The 20,468-nt window shown below is 36.0% G+C and overlaps 1 protein-coding gene across 1 annotated transcript in view; it reads left to right on the forward strand.

Moving 5' to 3' along the window:
• Positions 1–20,468, forward strand: part of ADAM10 (ADAM metallopeptidase domain 10) — a 130,719-nt gene that overhangs the window by 14,294 nt on the left and 95,957 nt on the right. The window lies entirely within an intron of this gene.

Genomic DNA, 20,468 nt, shown 5'->3' on the forward strand with positions numbered 1-20,468 from the left:
GGCAAAACGTTGGTATGCTTTTACATATGGGTAAAATAAAGTAACCGTAGAGAAATGAGACGTTGACAGAATATTGCAGGCTGGAGCTATTTTATGTAGGAACAACGGCCCAATAACATAATAGCCTAAGGTTATCACATTTTTATGACGATGTTAAAGGTGCTGTTAAAGTTGAGGAAAAAATTTATGATGGCTCAAATGGAAAGATATTTGGACATAGATAAACTTCAGTTATCTAGAATTTTTCCTCAATGGAAGCTGTTATTTTCCACTGATGTCAGATTACTAACATCTTACTTGTACTTCAGGTTAAATGTATTTTATTTTCATCATTGAGGGATAACAGATTTGTTTCTCCACTGCTAAGGACTTTACATGAGAACCTCGTTAGTGAGTATTCTGTTCTTTATTAGAAGGAATAAAAGGATGTAACAACCTTTGAGTCCTTCTTGGGTAACCTCTTTCATTTGCCTTGCATGGATGTTATATCAGAGTGATAAGAAAAGTTCCAGGTCTGTTTTCAGAGGCAACATAGAAGATTAGTTCTTTTTCATTATTGCTTTGTTTTTTACTTATAGAATTGATGGCTGTGTTTCCTTTTGTACAAATCTAGTTCATGAAAGTAAAGGACTTAGAGGAAGAAAATAGTCTTCACAAATCACATGCTAACTTGAATTTTAACAGACCTTTGGAAGAAGTAGTTTCTGTTCCTGGATTTACTTATTAGTTGCTTTAAATAACCCCTAATATAGTGATGACCCCCATATTTATTTGTATTTCTAGCCTAGACCTCTCCCTTGAATTCCAGTTTCCTGTATCCCAACTATATATATTGGGTTAAATGGCTAGTGGGAATCTCAACATGTCCAAAACCAAACGCCTGATTCCCCTCACACCATACCTTTTCTCCTGTGGTCTTTGCCATCTCAATAATGGGAGCTCCAGTCTTGAGTTGCTCATGCCAAAAATTTTATTCTTTATTCTTTCTCATACCCTTTGCATGCAGTTCCTGTCAGCTCCTTCTGCAAAGTATGTGCAGATTTTGAATACTTCTCACTAGTTCTACCGCTACTACCCTGATTGATACAAGCCAGCATCCATCTCAATTTAATTACTGTAAACTCTGCTAACTGTTCTTTCTCCCTGTTCTCTTGTTCTCCTAGTCTTTTTTCAACATAGCAGTCAATGTGATCCTGTTCAAAAGGTACTCCTTTTGTCAAAACCATTCACTGGCAAATTGTACACTTTAAGATGTTTCAAATGGTGAGTTTTATGTTATGTGAATTGCACTTCAAAAAAAAGCAATGGCAAAATAAGTAAATTTAAAAAGCCCCATTCAGTGGCTTACTATTTTAAGTAAAAGCCAGAGTTCTTCTAAGTGGCTTGTGAGGCCCTATATGATGTATATTGTATGCTTATCTCTTCTGCAGTACCTCTACAGTTCCCCCCTTTGTTTCTGCTCCAGCTACACGGACTTCTAAAAAAAATGGCAAGTTTGTTCCTATCTCAGGGACTTTGCCCTTGTTGGTCCTTTTACATGCAACACTTCCCTTCTAGATTGCTGTAGTATCTACTCTCTTTTTCATTTTTAAATTAAAACTACTTTAAAAATAGTGGTGAAATACACATAACAAAATTTATCATGACCACTTTGTGCAATTCAGTAGTGGTAAGTATGGTTTCACTTTTCATAGTTTCAGTTTACCCAAGGTCCATTCCCGTTTAGAAGTAGATGATTCTCCTGACTTAGGGTGAGAAGGTCAGTATTAGACTCTCTGTCACAATGCCTGTGTCATTCACCTCACTTTATCTCATCACATAGGCATTTTATCATCTCATATCAGCACAAGAAGGAAGTGTGATTACTTTACAGTAAGGTATTTTGAGAGATACCACATTCACATAACTTTTATTACAATGTTCTCATTGTCCTATTTTACTGTTAGTTATTATTGTTAATCTCTTATAATGCCTAATTTATAAGTTGAACTTTATCATAGATATGTATGTATAGGAAAAACCATCTGTCCAGGATTGGTGCTATTGTTTCAGACACCTACTGGGGGGTCTTGGAATGTATCCATTTCAAATATGGGAAGAGAAGGACTACCATACACTTACTTTGTTGTACTTAGCTTTCTTTTAAGTCTTTGCTCAGATGTTAGTGAGGTCTTCCAATTACTTCATGTAAAAAGACCAACCCTTTCCTTGGCATTCTATTTGCTAACCTGATGATAAAACTCTTAGAGCCATCTAAAGTTATTTACTTATTTTATTGTCCATCATCCTTCTCTAGAGTAAAGCTTCATGAGGTCAGTAACTGTTTTGTCCACTGCTGTATTCCCAGCACCCGAAACACCCACCATCTAGGGTATTAGTAAGCGCCTATTATATGTGTGTCAAGTGAATAGGTAAATGAATATTGAACTAAATGGGTTTATTTTTTAAGAATTATGTAAGAATCATGGGGGTCCCTGGGTGGCTCAGTGGTTTAGAGCCTGCCTTTGGCCCAGGGCGTGATCCTGGAGTCCTGGGATTGGGTCCCGTGTCGGGCTCCCGGGACGGAGACTGCTTCTCCCTCTGCCTGTGTCTCTGCACCGCCCCCCCCCCCAAATCATGAATAAATGAATTTTAAAAAATCTTTAAAAAAATAGAGAATTATGTAAGAATCCTAAGTTTCTAAGCACATCTAGAAAAAAGCTTTGAAAGTTTCTAATTAGTCTTTTTACCTAAATTGACTTTAAAGAAGAATGAAAAAAGAATAAAGAGGAATGAAACTACCATTTTTGTTAGTGTATTGGTTTTGCTTACTGAGTATTTTTTAATGTTCTGTTAATTAAAAAACTAGGTAGGTTGAATGAGTTAGAATTTTTTCTGTAAAAACCAACTAGTATGTATTCCTGTTTTTAAAAATGTTATTTTTTAAAAGATTTTAAAATTATTTTTAAGTAATCTTTACACCTAGTGTGGGACTCAGACTCACAACCCTGAGATCAAGAGTCACTTGCTCCACAGACTGAGCCAGCTAGGTGCCCCTGAAAAGTGTTATTTTTAAATCATTGAGCAGTTGTCATTCCCTGCTCCAAGTTAGACTCCAAGGGGAAATGTAGAATGTCTTCATGCTTACCTAATTATACTTAATAAAACGTATAAACTTTATTGTTAACTTATTAACTTTATGTTAAGATGAAACTTTTAAGATTTATTTATTTTTTTTGAGAAAGAGAGTGCACATGTGCACGAATAGGTGGAGAAGCAGAGGAAGAAAATCTTCAAGCATACTCTCTCTCCTTTGTGTGGAATCCCACTCCAGGGCCTGATCTCATGACCTGAGCCAAAACCAAGAGTCAAAAGGCAGCCTAACCAACTGAGCCACCAGGCAGTCACCCAAAGATGAAACTTTTAAAAGCCCATTTTCATTTTGGAATAAATTTAGATTCATAGAATGTTAGAGCTAGGGAAGTTTTGTAGTCTTAGGTGGATCACTTAACCTCTCTGTGCCTCATTTTAAGATTAATTATACTTGTTCTGTACAGTTGTTATAACAGTTAAATTAGATAATTTAGCCATAACTTACTGAATTTTTACTTACTATATACTGTATACTATTCTAAGCCATATATATATATATATATATATATATATTTATTTATTTATTTATTTATTTATTTATTTAAAAGATTTTATTTGGGATGCCTGGGTGTGTCAGTGGTTGAGCATCTGCCTTTGGCCCAGGGCGTGATCCTGGAGTCCTGGGATCGAGTCCCACGTCGGGTTCCCTGCATGGAGCCTGCTTCTCCCTCTGCCTGTGTCTCTGCCTCTCTCTCTCTCTCTCTCTTCCTCTCTCTCTCTCTCTGTGTGCCTCTCATGAATTAATAAATAAAATCTTTAAGATTTTATTTATCTTAGACATAGGCAGAGACATAGGCAGAGGGAGAAGCAGGCTATCTGCAGGGAGCCCAACACGGGACTTGATCCCAGGACTCCGGGATCACGCCCTGGGCGGAAGGCAGATGTTCAACCACTGAGGCACCCAGGCTTCTCTATATAGTTGTTTTAATCCATGTAAAAACACTTTAGGTTCAGAGACTGCTATTTCACCTGATTTACAGATGGGGAAGAAACTGTGGCACAGAGAGATTAAGTAGCTTTTCCAAGATCCCTAAATTAAGTAAGTGGTAAAGCTGAGATTCTAACTCATGAAGTTTAGTTCTACTTATAAATAAAGAAACTGCTTGCTAAACTGTTAGAACATAAAGTTAGATATGTTGACCTGCCATGGTTATTGAAAACTTAGTTGCAATGGGACTATGAGAGCTATAATTGTCCAGAAAGTCATGCAAAATGGTGATAAAAACTGCATATGTAATTACAGAGACATGCAACTAAAATGCAGTTGTAGCATCAGTAGAAGATTTTGAAAAAAATTACCTGCTGAATAAACCTGTAATAATTTTATTTTTAACAAATTGCATTTTGCAAATGCTGGGCCTGGTAGAAATTCTGGTACTTCTTCTTGGTAAGTATCGTTAGACCACCTATTTTCTGATGATTGATTTGTACTGCTTTTATCAGCAAGATATAGACTCCTTTCTTCATAAATATGAATGAAAATAGAAATTTCCATGAAACATTGTGTGGATTCATTAATTTTTTAAAAAAAATTTTAACATATAGTGCAGTATCGGTTTCTGGTAGACTTAAGTGATTCATCATTTACTTGTAACGCACAGTGCTCATCAGAACATGTGTGCTCCTTAATACCCATCACCCATCTAGCCCATCCCCCACTCACATCTCTCCTTCATCCCTCAGTTTGTTCTTTATAGTTAGGAATCACTTTTGGTTTGTTTCCCTCTCTCCTTTCCCCTCCCCCCTTTCCATATGTTCATCTCTTTTCTTTCTTAAATTTCACATATGAATGATATCATATGGTATTTGTCTTTCTCTGACTTACTTCACTTAGCATAAAACACTAGCTCTGTCCATGTCATTGCAAATGGCAACATTTCATTCTTTTTGATGGCCGAATAATATTCCATTGTATATACACATCTTTATTCATCAGTTGATGGACACGGGTCCTCTCTATAGTTTGACTGTTGTTAATAATGTTGCTATAAACATAAGAGTGATACACCCCTTTGGGATTCATTCATTCTTAAATATTTATTGAGTACCCATTTTCTGTGTCACTCTGTTCTACGCACTGAGGATACATCACTGAACAAAATAAAGTCCTTATTTTCATGGAATTTATATTCTGTTGGTGGAGGGATATATGTCAACAGGAAATAATAATAAGAAAGCAGAATTTTATTATTTTTTTAAAGTTTTATTTATTTAAATAATCTCTATGCCCAGCATGGGGCTTGAACTCACAACCCCAAGATCAAGAGTTGCATGTTCTTTTGACTGAGCCAGCCAGGCACCCCTAAAGCAGGATATTAGAATGAGAATGACTGGGACATATGCTTTTAGATAGGGTGTGACCAAAGAAAGCTTCTGAAGAAGTTGAGTAGATACCTGCATAAAGTGTGGTGTTCAATCCTGCTTTGGGAGATCCTCTAGTCAGAGGGACAATAAGGAGACTAATGTGGTACATAGAATAAGGGGAGAGTGGTGAGATAGTTACAGGAGTTGAGTAGGGAAATGCAGTCCTTTATAAAGGCTCATGTTCAGCCTTGTAAGTCATGATTAGGACTCTGAGCAGTTGGGAAACATTTGGAAGTATTTGAGCAGAGGACAGACATAGCATGACTTTACTTGAACCATCACTCTGTCTCCTGTGTGAAAAATAGACTGCATAGTAGGGGCAAGAGTGGAAGCAAAGAGGCCAGTTATTTGTCATAGTTTTTGATTGTCTAGAACCTTTTGAACCTTGCTATGTTTGGCACTGATTTTCAGTCTTAGGCATTCCATCTTCCTAACTCAGATTCCCAGTCTCTTCATCTGCAGCTAGGACACAGGCATGTAAACTAGTCTTCTGAACTAGGCTCCTAATCAGAAGCCTAATTGGAAACCTGGGTTCTGAATGGAGCAGACATGTTTGCTTGCTGAAGTTTTGCCAATAGGGTACATCTCTCAGACAGTTTTTTTTTTTTTTTTTTTAGAGTTTATTGTTTTAAGTAATCTCTACCCTCAACGTGGAGCTTGAACTTCAAACCCCGAGATCAAGAGTTGCACGCTGTACCGATTAAGCCAGCCAGGCGCCCCAACATTTTAACAGATTTCCCCTTAGTTTTCTCTGGTAGAAAAGTGGCATTGGAGAGGCAGAGCAATGTTGGTGTTTTTCATGTGATGTTTTTGGGCTAACTGTGGTATACGTTGCTGGCTTTTGGGGATACCTGCATAGTCTTGAAGAAGATAAAAGTAGAAAGGCTTTCTGCATTAATGTCAAGTAATAGATATTACTTCAAGTAAGAGGTTATTGTATGGGAAGTATGGGAATTGAATAGGATCATAATGGAGAATAGTATTTATGGAAAAATATATAGGTTCTAGGTCAAGTTTCTTATGTAGGATTTACATGTTGATTTGCAAAGAACACAAAATTTTGGATTCCTCTTTATGTCTGCTGTTATTTTGCCTGATTCATGATTTCTCTTGGTTCAAGCTTGATATTACAGAAGCAATGATATAGTTAGTACTAGGGCATATATATTTATGTACTGATGTAATGTGGGACAGTCCAGCAAGTAACACGGATCAGGAATAGAGTACATTTGACTCAACAGTGTGAGTTAGGATGGCACAAGTTTACTTATGTGCAGATTTTATTTGATAAATGCAATACGATACTGTAGATGTATTTTTTCTTCCTTATGATTTTCTTAGTAACATTTGCTTTCCTCTAGTTTACTTTATTGTAAGAATACAGTATATAAAACATGTAACATACAAAATATGTGTTAATTGACTATGTTATTGGTAAAACTTCCAGTCAGCCACAGGCTGTTAGTAGTTAAGCTTTTGGGGATTCAAAAGTTGTATGTGTATTTTCAGCACTTACACACAGGGGTGTGTGTGTGTGTATTGGTGCCCCTAATTCCACGTTATTCAAGATTAGGAATTGAGTAGACAAATAGGTACTTTAGAAGAAAGGAATCCGGAAGATCTGCAACAAGGGGAGATCAGTATAAAGGTGAGTAGGGCAGAGGCCAAGCTCTGTTAAGATAGAGTTGAGGAGGGATGCCTGGGTGGCTCAGCGGTTGAGCATCTGCCTTCAGCCCAGGGCATGATCCTAGAGTCCTGGGATCGAGTCCCACATCGGGCTCCCTGCATGGAGCCTACTTCTCTCTCTGCCTGTATCTTTGCCTTTCTCTCAATCTGTGTCTCTCGTAAATAAATAAAATCTTTAAAAACAAAAAAAAGATAGAGTTGAGGAGGTGGATGAATACTTAACTGCATCAGTGTGATTTGGTGATAGAGCTGCATTCTGCCCCTGCTTTTTGAGCTTTTGACTAGTTGCTAAAGTACAGGAACAAATCTCAGTTGAGTAGGTCCAGACTCTATGTGGGAACAGGCAATTTTGTGATATCTAACTGAGCTAAGTAGTGCAGAGGGTTGGAGATTGGCATGGGCTCCTGTGGAGTAAACTGTGCCAATTTCATTCACTAGCTGTGGAAATCAAGGGTATACGTATATATTTTTTGAGTCTTTAAAAGGTATGTTCTTATTTGGTATTTTATTATATGGTTTTCCACATCTTAGAGATAGATGTCAATTTAGGTTTTGAAAGGTTGCTGCTGTGTGCTGTGTTTTTATATATTTTTCTCTTCATTTTTTTTTTTTCTTGGAAGATTTTGTTTCTAGGTAATCTCTGCACCCAACATGGGGCTTGAACCCACAACTCTTGAGATCAAGAGTCATATGCTCTGTGACTGAGCCAGCCCCTAGCCCTTCTCTCCAGTTTTTTTATAGTTACATCAGAAATGTGAATGGTGGTTTGCCTTGTTTATGATGAGGATGATAGAATCATGAAGTTATTGAAATGAGAATTCTCTTCTTGGCACTGCTTCCTATTTGCTTTGTGATTCTGGGTTTGTTACATATCTCTCAAACCTCGGTTTTCTTTAAAATGGGCTGATAGTTCTTACTTTATAGGTCTTTTGGGTGGATTAAATGAAAAAAAAATGTAGAATACTACAGAGCCTGGCAGATTGGAAGCGCTCAATAAATTTTACTTATTATTAGATCCAGTTTTTTTAAAAGAATTTTTAAAAAAAGATTTTATTTGTTTATTCATGAGAGACACACAGAGAGAGGCAGAGATACAGGCAGAGGGAGAAAGCAGGCTCCATGCAGGGAGCACCATGTGGGACTCAATCCTGGGGCTCCAGGATTGCCCTAGCTGAAGGCAGACTCTCAACCGCTGAGCCACTCAGGCATCCCGATTAGATCCAGTTTTGAACATTATTTAATTAAATATTTAAGTTTATCTAATTGAGATATTTTTTGTACATAGGAAGCTATCAGTGTAGACTTAAAGCAATTAGAATATATTTTAAAAATAAGCATATGTAGTTTGGGATTTTTAACTTTTCTGTTTAAAGCTGTGACATGTGAAGCTTTTTTTTTTTTTTTAAACAAATGTCTTTTAGCCAGATTTTCATGTGAATTTTAAAATACTAGATTTCTAAAATAGGAATGGGAAAAAACAACCTTAGCATCATATTATGAATATGATAAAAACTAAAGATACTCTTGTAAAAATCAGGAGCAAAGTAAAAATGCTCTACTGTTACATGGTTTGTTAACCCTGGTTACTGTATTAAGTTTTTAAAAAGAGAAATACAAATAGATGAATAAAAAATTAAATAAGAAAAGCAGAATCAACAAAGTACCAGCTTAAAAAAAAAAGAGAGAGAATAATGTTCTTAGAATTTTGCATGCAAAATCAAGGAGCTCAAGAATCCCCTGCCAAGGCACATGGATCTCCTGTTAGAACTCGAGTTGTAGGGGAAGAAAAGATGGTTTATTTATTTATTTATTTTTTTTGAAAAGATGGTTTATAACTAGTCAATAAGTGCTAAAGTGACTTTCTACAGATTCATACCTGTTTTGTAATGCTCTGCTTATTCAACTCTGCTGTTGGAGTATGAAAGCAGTGATAGAAAATACGTAAACGAATGAGCATATAGCTGTGTTGCAAAGACAGGTGGTCAGCTGGAATTGGCTTTTGGGTTAATATACTTACCTCTGTTTTACATTATTTTGACACTTTTTCTCATCAGTACGTTACCTGTGATATCAGGTAAGGCGTTTCTTGCTTGAATGATAGCCCTATTAATATACTATTAAATGCTTAGATTGAAGCCAGCAGGTAGAACAAGAAAGGTACAGCTGCAGGTAGAAGTCAGGGAATTTCTGTCTACAGAAAAGTTGCAGATTTCTGAAAGTTGGATGTGCATACAGATCACTGGGAATCACATAGGTCTTGTTACATCCTGATTTGCTTGGGGGATTCCAAAGGGGAGACCAGGATTTTGCATTGCTAACAGTTCCCCAGGAGATACCCATGCAGCCAATCCCCAAAACACAATTTGAATAGCAAGGTTCTGTGTCAAGACTGAAACATCCACAAACACAAATTTCCAGTCTCTGTGGTAATAGTTAATGAATGAACTCATTTGAATCCATGGGAGTAGTAGGCTCCCAGTTTTTCTTTTAGCTTTTTAGCTTAATGTTGAATTGGAACTTCAGTACCACTACAAAGTCCTTGAAAATGATAGTTTCTACTTTTATTTTAATTTAATTAATTTAATTTAATTTAATTTAATTTTGTTTTATTTATGAGAGACACACACACAGAGAAAGGCAGAGACACAGGCAGAGGGAGAAGCATGCTCCCTGCAGGAAGCCCAAAAGGGGACCCGATCCTGGGACTCAGTCAGGCCCCGAGCAGAAGGCAGATGCTCAACCGCTGAGCCACCCAGGCATCCCTAGTTTCTAGTTTCTTAACTGGTATTTTCCCTTGATGTTTGGTTTCCCCTGATGTTCTTTTGGTACCTGTGATCATTAGTTGCATTTAATTTTTTTGTTTTCTCCATTTCTTACTACATATGTCTTATTAGCAAAAGTATAGTTATTTATGGGGCACCTGGGTGGCTCAATGGGTTAAGTGGCTGCCTTAGGCTTAGGTCATGATCCTGGGATTGAGCTCTGCATCAGGCTTCCTGCTTGATGGGCAGCCTGCTTCTCCCTCTCCACCACTTGTGCTTTCTTGTATGCTCTTTCTCAAATAAAACCTTAAAACAAACAAAAATATATTTATGAATAATGAGTCATTACATGTTGCTTAGTAGTTTCTTGGAGGTGAGTGGAATGTTGAGTTCATTAATTTTCCTTAAAGAGGACAAATTGTGGGGCACATGGGTGGCTCAGTCAGTTAAGCATCTGCCTTTGGCTTAGGTCATGATCCCAGGGTTCTGGGATGGAGCCCTGCATGGGGCTCCCTGCTCAGTGGAGAGTTTCCTTCTCCCTCTTTCTCTGCGTGCTGCTCCTCCTACTTGTGCTCTCCCTCCCTCTCTCTCTTTGTCAAAAAAATAAATACAATCTTTAAAAAAAAAATAGAAGACATTGTAATATTTGAGTTGTCTTTGTTTTTGATTCTGGACTTTTGTTTTAGCAAAATTGTGTAACTTAGGGAAAGGTAAAAGAAGGGCCAGATAGCCATATGCCTACCAGATTGATTCAACACTTTTCTGTAAAAATTTTTGATTAGCTTTGTTGAGGTATAATTTCCATAAAGTAGATTCCAATGATTTTAAGAAATATATGTAGCCATATAACCACTACCATAATATTAGAACATATATCAACCTATAAAGTTCCCTTGTGCTCTTTGTAGTCAATTGGAAATACTTTGTGATATCCCTTTTGATTTCTCCTTTGACCTGTGGGCTAATAGAAGCATGCTAAGTTCCTGATATTTAGGGATTTTACCACACATCTGTTACTGATTTAATTGCACTGTAGTCAGAGAACATACTGCATGATTTCAGCCTTTTTAAATTTATAGAAACATGCTTTATGGCCTAGGATTAAGGTCTGTCTTGGCGAATATTCCATGTGTCCTTGAATATCCTGTTGTTGGTTGGAATGTTTTGTGAATGTTAATTGGATCAAGTTGTTTGATAGTGTTCAAGTTTTCTGTGTTTTTATTTTTTGTCTACTTGTTCAGTGAGGACTGTTATGATTTTCATCTATAATTATAATTCAGTTCTGTCAACTTTTTCTTCATGTGCTTTGAAGCTCTGTTAGTAATACACATTTTAGGATAGTTAGGTCCTTTTGATGAATTGGGAAATGTTTTTCTTTACCCCTCATAATTTTTTGTTTTGAAATTTACTTTGATAATACCATAGCTACTCCATCTTTCTTTGAACTGTTTGTATGGTATAACTTTCCTCACCCTTTTTACTCTAACTCATCTTTACTTTTTTATTTAAAATGTCTTTTGTGTAGCCTTTATTTGCCTTTTCCTTTTTATGAAAATAAGAACGACTGTTGCTCATTTATGTGTTATGTTTAGATCATTTACTTTTTTTTTTTTTTAAAGATTTTATTTATTTATTTATTTGAGCACATGAGAGAGCACAAGGTAGAGGAGTGGGGGAGAGAGAAGCAGACATCTTGCTGAGCAGGGAGCCTGACACAGGGCTCAGTCCCAGGGCTCTGGGATCATGAACTGAACTGAAGGCAGTCACTTAACAAACTAGTCACCCCTAGATCACTTACTTTTAATGTATTTATTGATATGATTGATTTTAAAACAGCCATCATAATATTTGTGTTCTGTTACTCCCCCCGCCCCCGACTTTTCCTGGGTTCTTTGGGATTAATTTATTTAAAAGACTCTTGGCTTATGTGTTACATCTGTTTGCTATGTTTTTAGAGGTTGTTCCATGGGTGTACAAATAATAATCAATAACGTTGTTCTATGGGTGTACAAATATGTATCAATATTATTTGAAGGTACTTGTGTACCTTCAAATAATACACAATTCCATTTCTCTTCTCCATTGTGATGTTATTGTCATACATTTTAATTCTATATGTGTCATAAATGTCACAGTGTGTTTTTTTTAAAAGTCTTTTAAAAGGATTAAAAAAGAAAAAATTTCTCATATATTCATTATTTCTTGGCACTATTTTTTTTGTCAGTACAGATTTCCATCTGGTATCATTCCTTCTGCCTGTAAAGCTTCCTTTAACATTTCTTGTATTTGCAGGTCTTCTAGTGATGATTTTGTCAGTTTCAGTGTTCAATAAAGGGTTCGTTTCACCTTTTTCTCCCTTTTACCTTTGTTTGTGAAAGATACTTTAACTGGGTATAGAATCTTAGGTTGAGAATTTTTTTTCCCTTAAAGTACTTTAAAGATGTAGCTGCATTATCTTCTGGCTTATGTAGAATTATGCTGTCATTTGTAACTTTTTTCCTCTGTATAAAATGTGTCTTTTTCTAGTTGTTTGCTCTTTTTGTCCCTAGTTTTCAGCCATTAGCCTATGATTTGCCTCTGTGTGGTTTTCTTTTATATTTAATTCTGTTTAAGGTTTGTTGAGTTTCTTGGTTCTGTAGATTTATAATTAAATCTTGTTTCCCTCCTCATGTTTGTTTTCTTGTATGTACCTTAATGTATGGAACATATTTATAATAGCTATTTTAACCTCTTTGTATGCTAATTCCAGAATCTCTGTAATTTCTGTTTCTGAAGTCTGATTTTTCCTCCAGTTATGCAGAAAAATATATTTTCCTGATTTCTTTTTTTTTACATGCATGATAATTTTTGATTGGATGTAGATCATTTGATTATTACTTTTTCGCATGTTTGGTTTTGTCCTTTAGATCTTGTCTGACTATTTTGGTGTATGGTTAAACTACTTGGAGTCTGTTTAATCCTTTGGAAAATGTGTAAAATTTGTTAGGGTAAGGTCCACAACAGCTTTAATGTATGGCTAATTTTACCCCGTGAATAAGGTGATGTTTTTCTGAGGGCTATACCCAATGCTCCACAGATTACAGGTCTTTCTTTCCTGCACGGTAGGAATATGAACACTTCTCAGCTGTTAATTGGCTTTGAAGATTGTTCTGCTGACTTTTTTTTGTGTGTGATTAGTTTTTCTGGCCTGAGATAGTTTATTTTCCCATATGTTCAGACTCGTACTCAGCAAAACCCTTAAGTGGACCACTTTTTACATCTCAGAGTGCCCTCTCTGTTCAGCTTTTTCTTGGCTGACCCACGAATTCTGAATGCCTGACCTCCCTGAATGTGGGTATCTGGCTCCTCAATTCCTGAGACCCTCAAGCTTTTTGGGTTCTTCCACCCTGCACATTGGTCTGGAAACTACTTGTAGTTAGTGAATTGGGCTGGTTGTAGATTTCACCTCATGTGCTTATCTTATGTATTTTGTACAGTTTTCTAATTGCTTATGGTAGTTGTAGATTAAATTCAGTCCTTTTTTCTCAATTATAGCCAGAAGTGGAAACTGATGTAACAGTTTACATCCTTTTTCTTATTGTCCTGCCTGGAATCCCTTCAATGAAAATTATGCACGTCAATTTACTCCTGAATACTTGAAAATATAACTTTAAAAGTTCAGAATATTCTATTATATAGCTACAATGCTATTGTATGAAGCTGTCGTATGAAGAAAATTAACAAGATCCTAATATTATCTAAAAGTGATTCCACTTTGTTCAGGATTGTTTTCAAATGTTTTTTAATTTTATTCTTAATTGTATTATTTTCTATTTTGCTTTTTTGTTTTGTTTTGCTTCTTTAGTTGTTTTTGCTCTAGCATATTTGGACAATGTTTATGGTTGTGTGGCTTTTCTCTGCCCTGTTGTTTTTTTGCTGTGATATTATGTGGATAGTTTTTTTCCCTTTTTTTCTGAGCCAAAGTTTCAGGGGCTATTTTGTGTTTTAATTTTGTCCAGTCATGGAGTCATGACCATATTCAACCTTTTTGAGAATTCCAGAGCTCTGTTCTCCTTTGAGATTTAAAAATAAGTGAATTGTAGGACTTCTGAGCATTAGGGACAGCATCAGGAGTCCAATGTGTTATACTTTTCCACTTTCTCATTAGAATATTCTGTTTATTGCCTTGGCTGCCTGTTTGAGAGATTATACCATTAGTTATGCCCAGTGTTGTATTAGTGCACTGACTGTCTTGAAAACAAGAAAAAACCCTCTGATTTGTAGCCTTTTCTAACCTCAGTGGTTTAAGTTACTGGCCCCCTCCACTCCCACCCCTGGCTGATTTCAGGCTACCAACATAATGTCAATGAATGCAGAATTGGAAAGAGCTCTTCTGCTCGTGAACCTGTATTAGCTTAGCTTAATCCAACACACACTGGCTATATTTTTTTCTTACTTGGTTTCAGTTCTTGAGGAATTTTTTATTGTTTTTTTAATATGTGAGGATGGACTGCTTTTTATAAGTTGTTTTCTTATGGATTCCCCCTTTGTTTTATCAAGTATTAGGGGATATAAATTACATAATCCAGTTTTAATACATTATCTTAACTTTAATGATTTTTTTTATGTTACTGAGATCCTTTCATAAATACTGATATTTAGGCATAATTAACATAGAAACATAAGTCTTATGTAGAAAATGATAATGACATGGACTTGATAACTACATATTTCTGGGTAGCATTTTTAACTTTACCAGTTAAAATCTGTGAATCATGTTTTACCTCAATTATAAAGATTCAGAAAATCATCACTCAGATCCTTTGCCAGTGGAAAGTAAACATTATCTTTCCTTAGAAAATTCCTTTGTGTGGGGGACAGAGAAAACATGACTGTTTAATAACTCTCCCAGTAGTGTTCCATCCATGCAAATAATTGAGCTTTTATCACATGTCACCAGAACAGCAGTAGTTATTGTTTTAAGTTATCAGAAATGGCAGAACACTTAATCTGAACTGTGACTTAAAAAGTTGACTTTTTTGGTGCTGAAAAAGTAGTGGAAGCAGTAACTTTGCAAAGCCAAGATCATGCTGTGGTTAGTCCACTTAAGTACTATTCAGTAATCCAATGGAAATTCTAGATTGATTCTCAAAATAAAATGAACTACCCCAAAGTTCTCATACTACAACTTATTCATTCTTAATTTCTTTTTGATATTTTCTCTTGTGTGGGGTATATTTTAAACCCCAGTATAGACTAAAAATACTTTTAAAGAATATGGATAATGTATAGTATATTTGATTCCATTATTTAGTCTTGATTTTTAAAAGTTTCATACTAGCAGATTTTATCATCTCTTATACCCTGGCTTCATTCTATTGTCTTTGTTAGTTGCAAAGATAACTTTGTATTCTAGTTTTGGACTCCATTCTTGTCATCTCTCTTGAGAGCAGTGCATTCAAGAGTACAGTGAAGTGACTCAGTAATAGTTTAAATTAAATGATCTTTTAATGCTGGGATTTGTGCTAAGCAGTTTATCTGCATTTAAGATAGCCCTTGTCTCTTTTATAGATAAGAGCCCTAAGATTTTAAAAAAGTTAAATAATTACCCAGCTCATCTAGTTAGTCATGGCTAGGAAGTATCAAAATGAAAACTCAGTTCTGTGTTTATTCCTCAATTTATGGCCTTAATTTGTATATATAGGTCTCAAAGGCAAGTGTGGGAGGAGGAAGTAGATGAAGAGATGGAGATGATGATGATGATGATGATGAATAATTTACTAAGCCTCTATGGTATTGTAGGCACTTTGCTAATAACTACACATGGCTTAAATCATAATCCAAACAGCCTTAAGAGAGAGAGATTCTACTTCTCTCCAGTTTTAAAGATGGGGCCCTGAAGCTGAGTTTTCCATTTGGTCAGGGAAAAAAGCTAATAGATGAAGGTAATGGGATTTAAACCAGATAATTTTTTATTCTGGTAAAAAAAATGCTTACCATAAAATTTATAACCTTAAGTATTTCTAAATGTACAGTTCAGTAGTGTTGTATATATCTATCTTGTGCAGTCTTCAGAACTTAAACTAGATGATTTGATGTAAGAATTTGTGTCCTTAACTGTACAATGATTTGTATATATAGAAAATTTAGTGATGGACACTTAGGCTTCATGCAGTACATTAGACAAACCATTATAGTTTCTTTTCTTTTCTTTTCTTTTCTTTTCTTTTCTTTTCTTTTCTTTTCTTTTCTTTTCTTTTCTTTTCTTTTTTTTTTTTTAATTGAAAGAGAGAAAGAGCATGTGCCTGTGAGCATGAGAGGGGGTAAGAGGCAGAGGAAGAAGCAGACTCCCTGCTGAGCAGGGAACCCAGTGTGGGGCTTGATCCAAGACCTTGAGATCATGACCCAAGCCAAAGGCAGACGCCCAACTGAGTGAACCACCCAGGCGCCTCTATGGTTTCTTTAAAAAAAAAAAAAAAAAAAGGTGTTTTGTTTTATAAAAGAGGACAGTTTTCTTTTTCTTTCTTTTTTTTTTTTTTTAAGATTTTATTTACTTATTCATGAGAGACACACAGAGAAAGGCAGAGACACAAACAGAAGGAGAAGCAGGCTCCATGCAGGGAGCCCAATGTGGGACTCGATCCCAGGTCTCCAGGATCACCCTCTGGGCTGAAGGCAGCGCTAAACTGCTGAGCAACTGGGGCTGCCCAGGACAGTTAGTTTCCTTTGGGAAGAAATTTTGATTTCTGAGGTAATCACTAGTTTTGACTTCTGCTCACGGTGAAGATGGAGAAACCAGGACCAGATTTTTCCCCTTGTTTGGGGGGGGGGGGGGAAGAACTAAGGCAACTAGGAAAAAACAGAGAAACCACAGTTTTTAAGACACTAGTCACCAGGTGGTAAAGGACAGTGATCCCTGAGAGGGAGAAACAAATGAGGCAAGACCTATGATTGCTTCAGCTTTCTATCTTGAGAAAATTTCCGTCTGCAATGATGATATGGGAGGGAACCTAAATGGAGGCTAACTAACTCTCTAGGTTGAGAACATGAAACTGAGAGTTAAGGGGAACTAAAGCAACTAGAGTTCACAGACAGAATATCAGAATGAAGAGTGCTGCATAGAGACAGAATCTCCGGCATCTGTAAAGGATTCCCCTACTGTTCAACAGTTGATCAGTGCATACATGTGAAGAAACTGAGGCCAGAGAAAGAAACAGTGCCCCATGTTCACAGAGAGCAAAAAATAGTGCCTGTTCTCACTGGCTAGACTGAAAAAATTCATAATTTGTGGAGCAGTGGGGTAGGCTAGTCAGATAGGTCTTGTTTCAGTAGTGAGGAATAATTAGCCCTACACCGAGTATTTGCCTAACAAATCATAAATCTGCCTAACAAATCATAAATGCAAGACCCAGAAAGATCAAACTGTTTCCAAATAATCATACTTTCTCCTGTAACAAAGCCCAAGAATATCTATAAAAATACAAAAAAGCTTAGCACCCAACAAAGTGAAATTTGTCATGTTTGGCATCCATTTGGTGAAAGATTATATTATAAGGCATGCATTGAAGCAGGAAAACAGCAATCCATAATGAGAGTAATAAGCAATTAATTGGAATCAACCTAGAAGTGACGCAAGTTGTAGAATTAACAGACAAGAACATTATGAGTATTATAATCATATTTCATATATTTAAAAAGTTAAGTACAGACGTAGGAAATATAAAACACAAATCTAACTTGTAGAGATGAAAACTATACTGTTTTCAGTGGAAAATACAGTAGATGGCATTAACAACAGATTAGATATTGCAGAATATTAGTGAACTAGGAGATACAGCAGTAGAAACAAAATGAAAAGAGAAAAAAGAATTTTTAAAAAAGATTATTTACTTATATGAGAAAGAAAGAGCATGAGCAGGAGGAGGAGCAGAGGGAGAAGCAGAGTCCCTGCTGTGCAGGGAGCCAGATGCATGGCTTGATCCCAGGACCTTGAGATCATGACCTGAGTTGAAGGCAGATGCTTAACTGACTGAGCCACCCAGCTGCCCCAAGAAAAAAGGATTTTCAGTGACTATGAAAAACCACTAGTTGACTGTGGGAAAAGTTTGAGTGACCTGGTATAATTTGAGTCCTTCTGGGGAAAGGTGGAGAGAGCTTAAACAAACAAACAAAAAAAAATTGAAGAAATAGTGGTTGAAAAACTGTCCACCCACAGATCCAAGAAGTTCACTGAAATAAAGCTCAAGAAATATGAAGAAGCACTTTGAAATCAAATTGCTCAAAGCCAGTGATAAAGAGAAAAATCTTAAAAGCAAACCAGGGAGGGAAAAGATACATTATATTCAGAGGAGCACAGATAAGGGTGACAGATTTCTTTTCAGAAGGAATACAAGTGAAAAGATGGTGGAGCAACATTTTAAACGTATTTAAAGAAAAAAATACAAACCTGGCAGCCTGGAATGCCCAGTGAAAGTATCTTTCAAAAATGAAGACAAAATAAAGACTTTCAGACATACAAAAGCTGGAAGGGTTTTTTATTTTTTTTATTTTTTTTTATTTTTTTACCAGTAGGAGAAATGTTAGAGGAAGTCATCTAGAAAGAAAATGATACCAAATGGAAATATGGATTCATACAAAGAAAGAACCCTAGAAATGTTAATTAGGGAAGATTTTTTTCTTGTTTAAACATCGTTAAAAGATAATTCTGTTTTAGCCAAAACAGTAACAATATATTGTGAGGTTTAAAGGATATGTATAAGTGAAATATATAATGTCTATAACCTAAAGTCCAGCAGGAGAGGAATGGAAGTATATTAATGTTAGCTTCTTATACCTGAAGTGTTGTTGTAACAGTTGAAAGTAGGCTGGGATAAATTAATGGTATATGCTATAAGCCCTAAAGCAACTACTGAACTAACCAAACAAGAGTTTTGCTGATAACCCAATGAAGAGATGATAATAGAATCATAAAAAATGATAAGTCCGGGGGTGCCTAGGTGGCTCATTTAAGCATTTGCCTTTGGCTCAGGTCATGATCTCAGGGGTCCTGGGATTGAGCCCTGCTGAGAAGGGAGTCTGCTTCTCCCTCTCCCTCTGCCCTTCCCCCTGCTCATTCTCTCTCAAATAAATAAAATCTTTAAAAAAATTAATCCAAAACAAGGAAAAGGGAACAAAGTACAGATGAGTCAAATAGAAATAAATAGCATTGATAGACTTAAACCTAACCATATTAGTAACTACTTTAAATGTAAATGATCTAAATATCCCAATTAAAAGGCAGAGATTATCAGAGTGGATGAAATGCAAGACCGGAGGAGTGCCTGGCTGTCTCATTTGGTAGAACATTTGACTCTTGCTCTCAGGGTTGTGAGTTTGACCCCCATGTTGGGTGTAGAGATTACTTAAAAAAAAAAAAAAAAAAAAAAAAAAGACCCAGTTACATCCTGCCTAGGACAAACCAAGTAGCAAGACACAAATGGGTTAAAAGAATGGGAAAAGACACACTATGCTAGCTCCCCAAATAGAGGGTAATGGCCATATTAATATCAAAATAGATTTTAGGATATAGAATATTACAAAGAATAAAGAATATCATTTGATAATGATAAAGGATGAATTAACCCAAAAGGCATGATAGTCATTAACATCTTTGTGTGTAATAACAGCTTCAAAAATCACTGAAGCAAAGAACTGCAAGGAGAAATAGAAAAAATCACACAGAGATTTTACTACCCCTCTTTCAATAATAGAACAGGTAGATAGAAAATCAGTAAGGATATAAAGACTTAACCCCAGCAACCACCTTGACCTAGTTGACATTGTTTTTCTAATGAACATTTGAGATTTATTTATTTATTTATTTATTTCAGATTTAGTTTATTGGAGAGAGAGAGAACATGAGAGTATGATCAGGGGAAAGGGAGAAGTAGGTTCCTGTGCTGAACAGGGAGCCTAATGCAGGGCTCAATCCCAGGACCCCAGAATCATGACCTGAGCTGAAGGCAGACCCTTAACCAACTGAGCCACCCAGATGTACTGACCTCGTTGTCATTTATAGAATACGCAATAAGAGCAGAGTTGACCTTTCTGGAACATTCACTGTTAATAGCAGAGTACACATTCTTTTCAATTGCCCATGAAATATTCCAAAGATAGATCATATTCTATTATAAAATAATTGTTTCTGAGTTTAAAAAAGCAAGGTTTCTGGCTGTGGTGGGATTAAATTAGAATTCAGTAACAAAGGTAATTGAAAAATCCTTGGTATTTGGAAAGTAGCAGACTTCTAAAAGGACAGGGATCAAAAAGGATATCAGAAAATATGTTGAATAGAACAAAAATGGTAACATAGCAAAATATGTGGGATGCTGCTAATGCTGTATTAAGGGGACATTTATAGCACTAAACATTTGAATTAGAGAAGAAACAAAGTCTTAAATCAGTGGCATTACCTTATGAAACAAAAAGAACAATTAAAGTCAAAGTAAGAAAATAATGAGTTCAAAGTGAAAATTAACAAATAGAAAAAATTGAGAAGATCAGTAA

This window comes from Vulpes lagopus, chromosome 2 (assembly GCF_018345385.1).
Source record: "Vulpes lagopus strain Blue_001 chromosome 2, ASM1834538v1, whole genome shotgun sequence".
NCBI lineage: Eukaryota > Metazoa > Chordata > Mammalia > Carnivora > Canidae > Vulpes > Vulpes lagopus.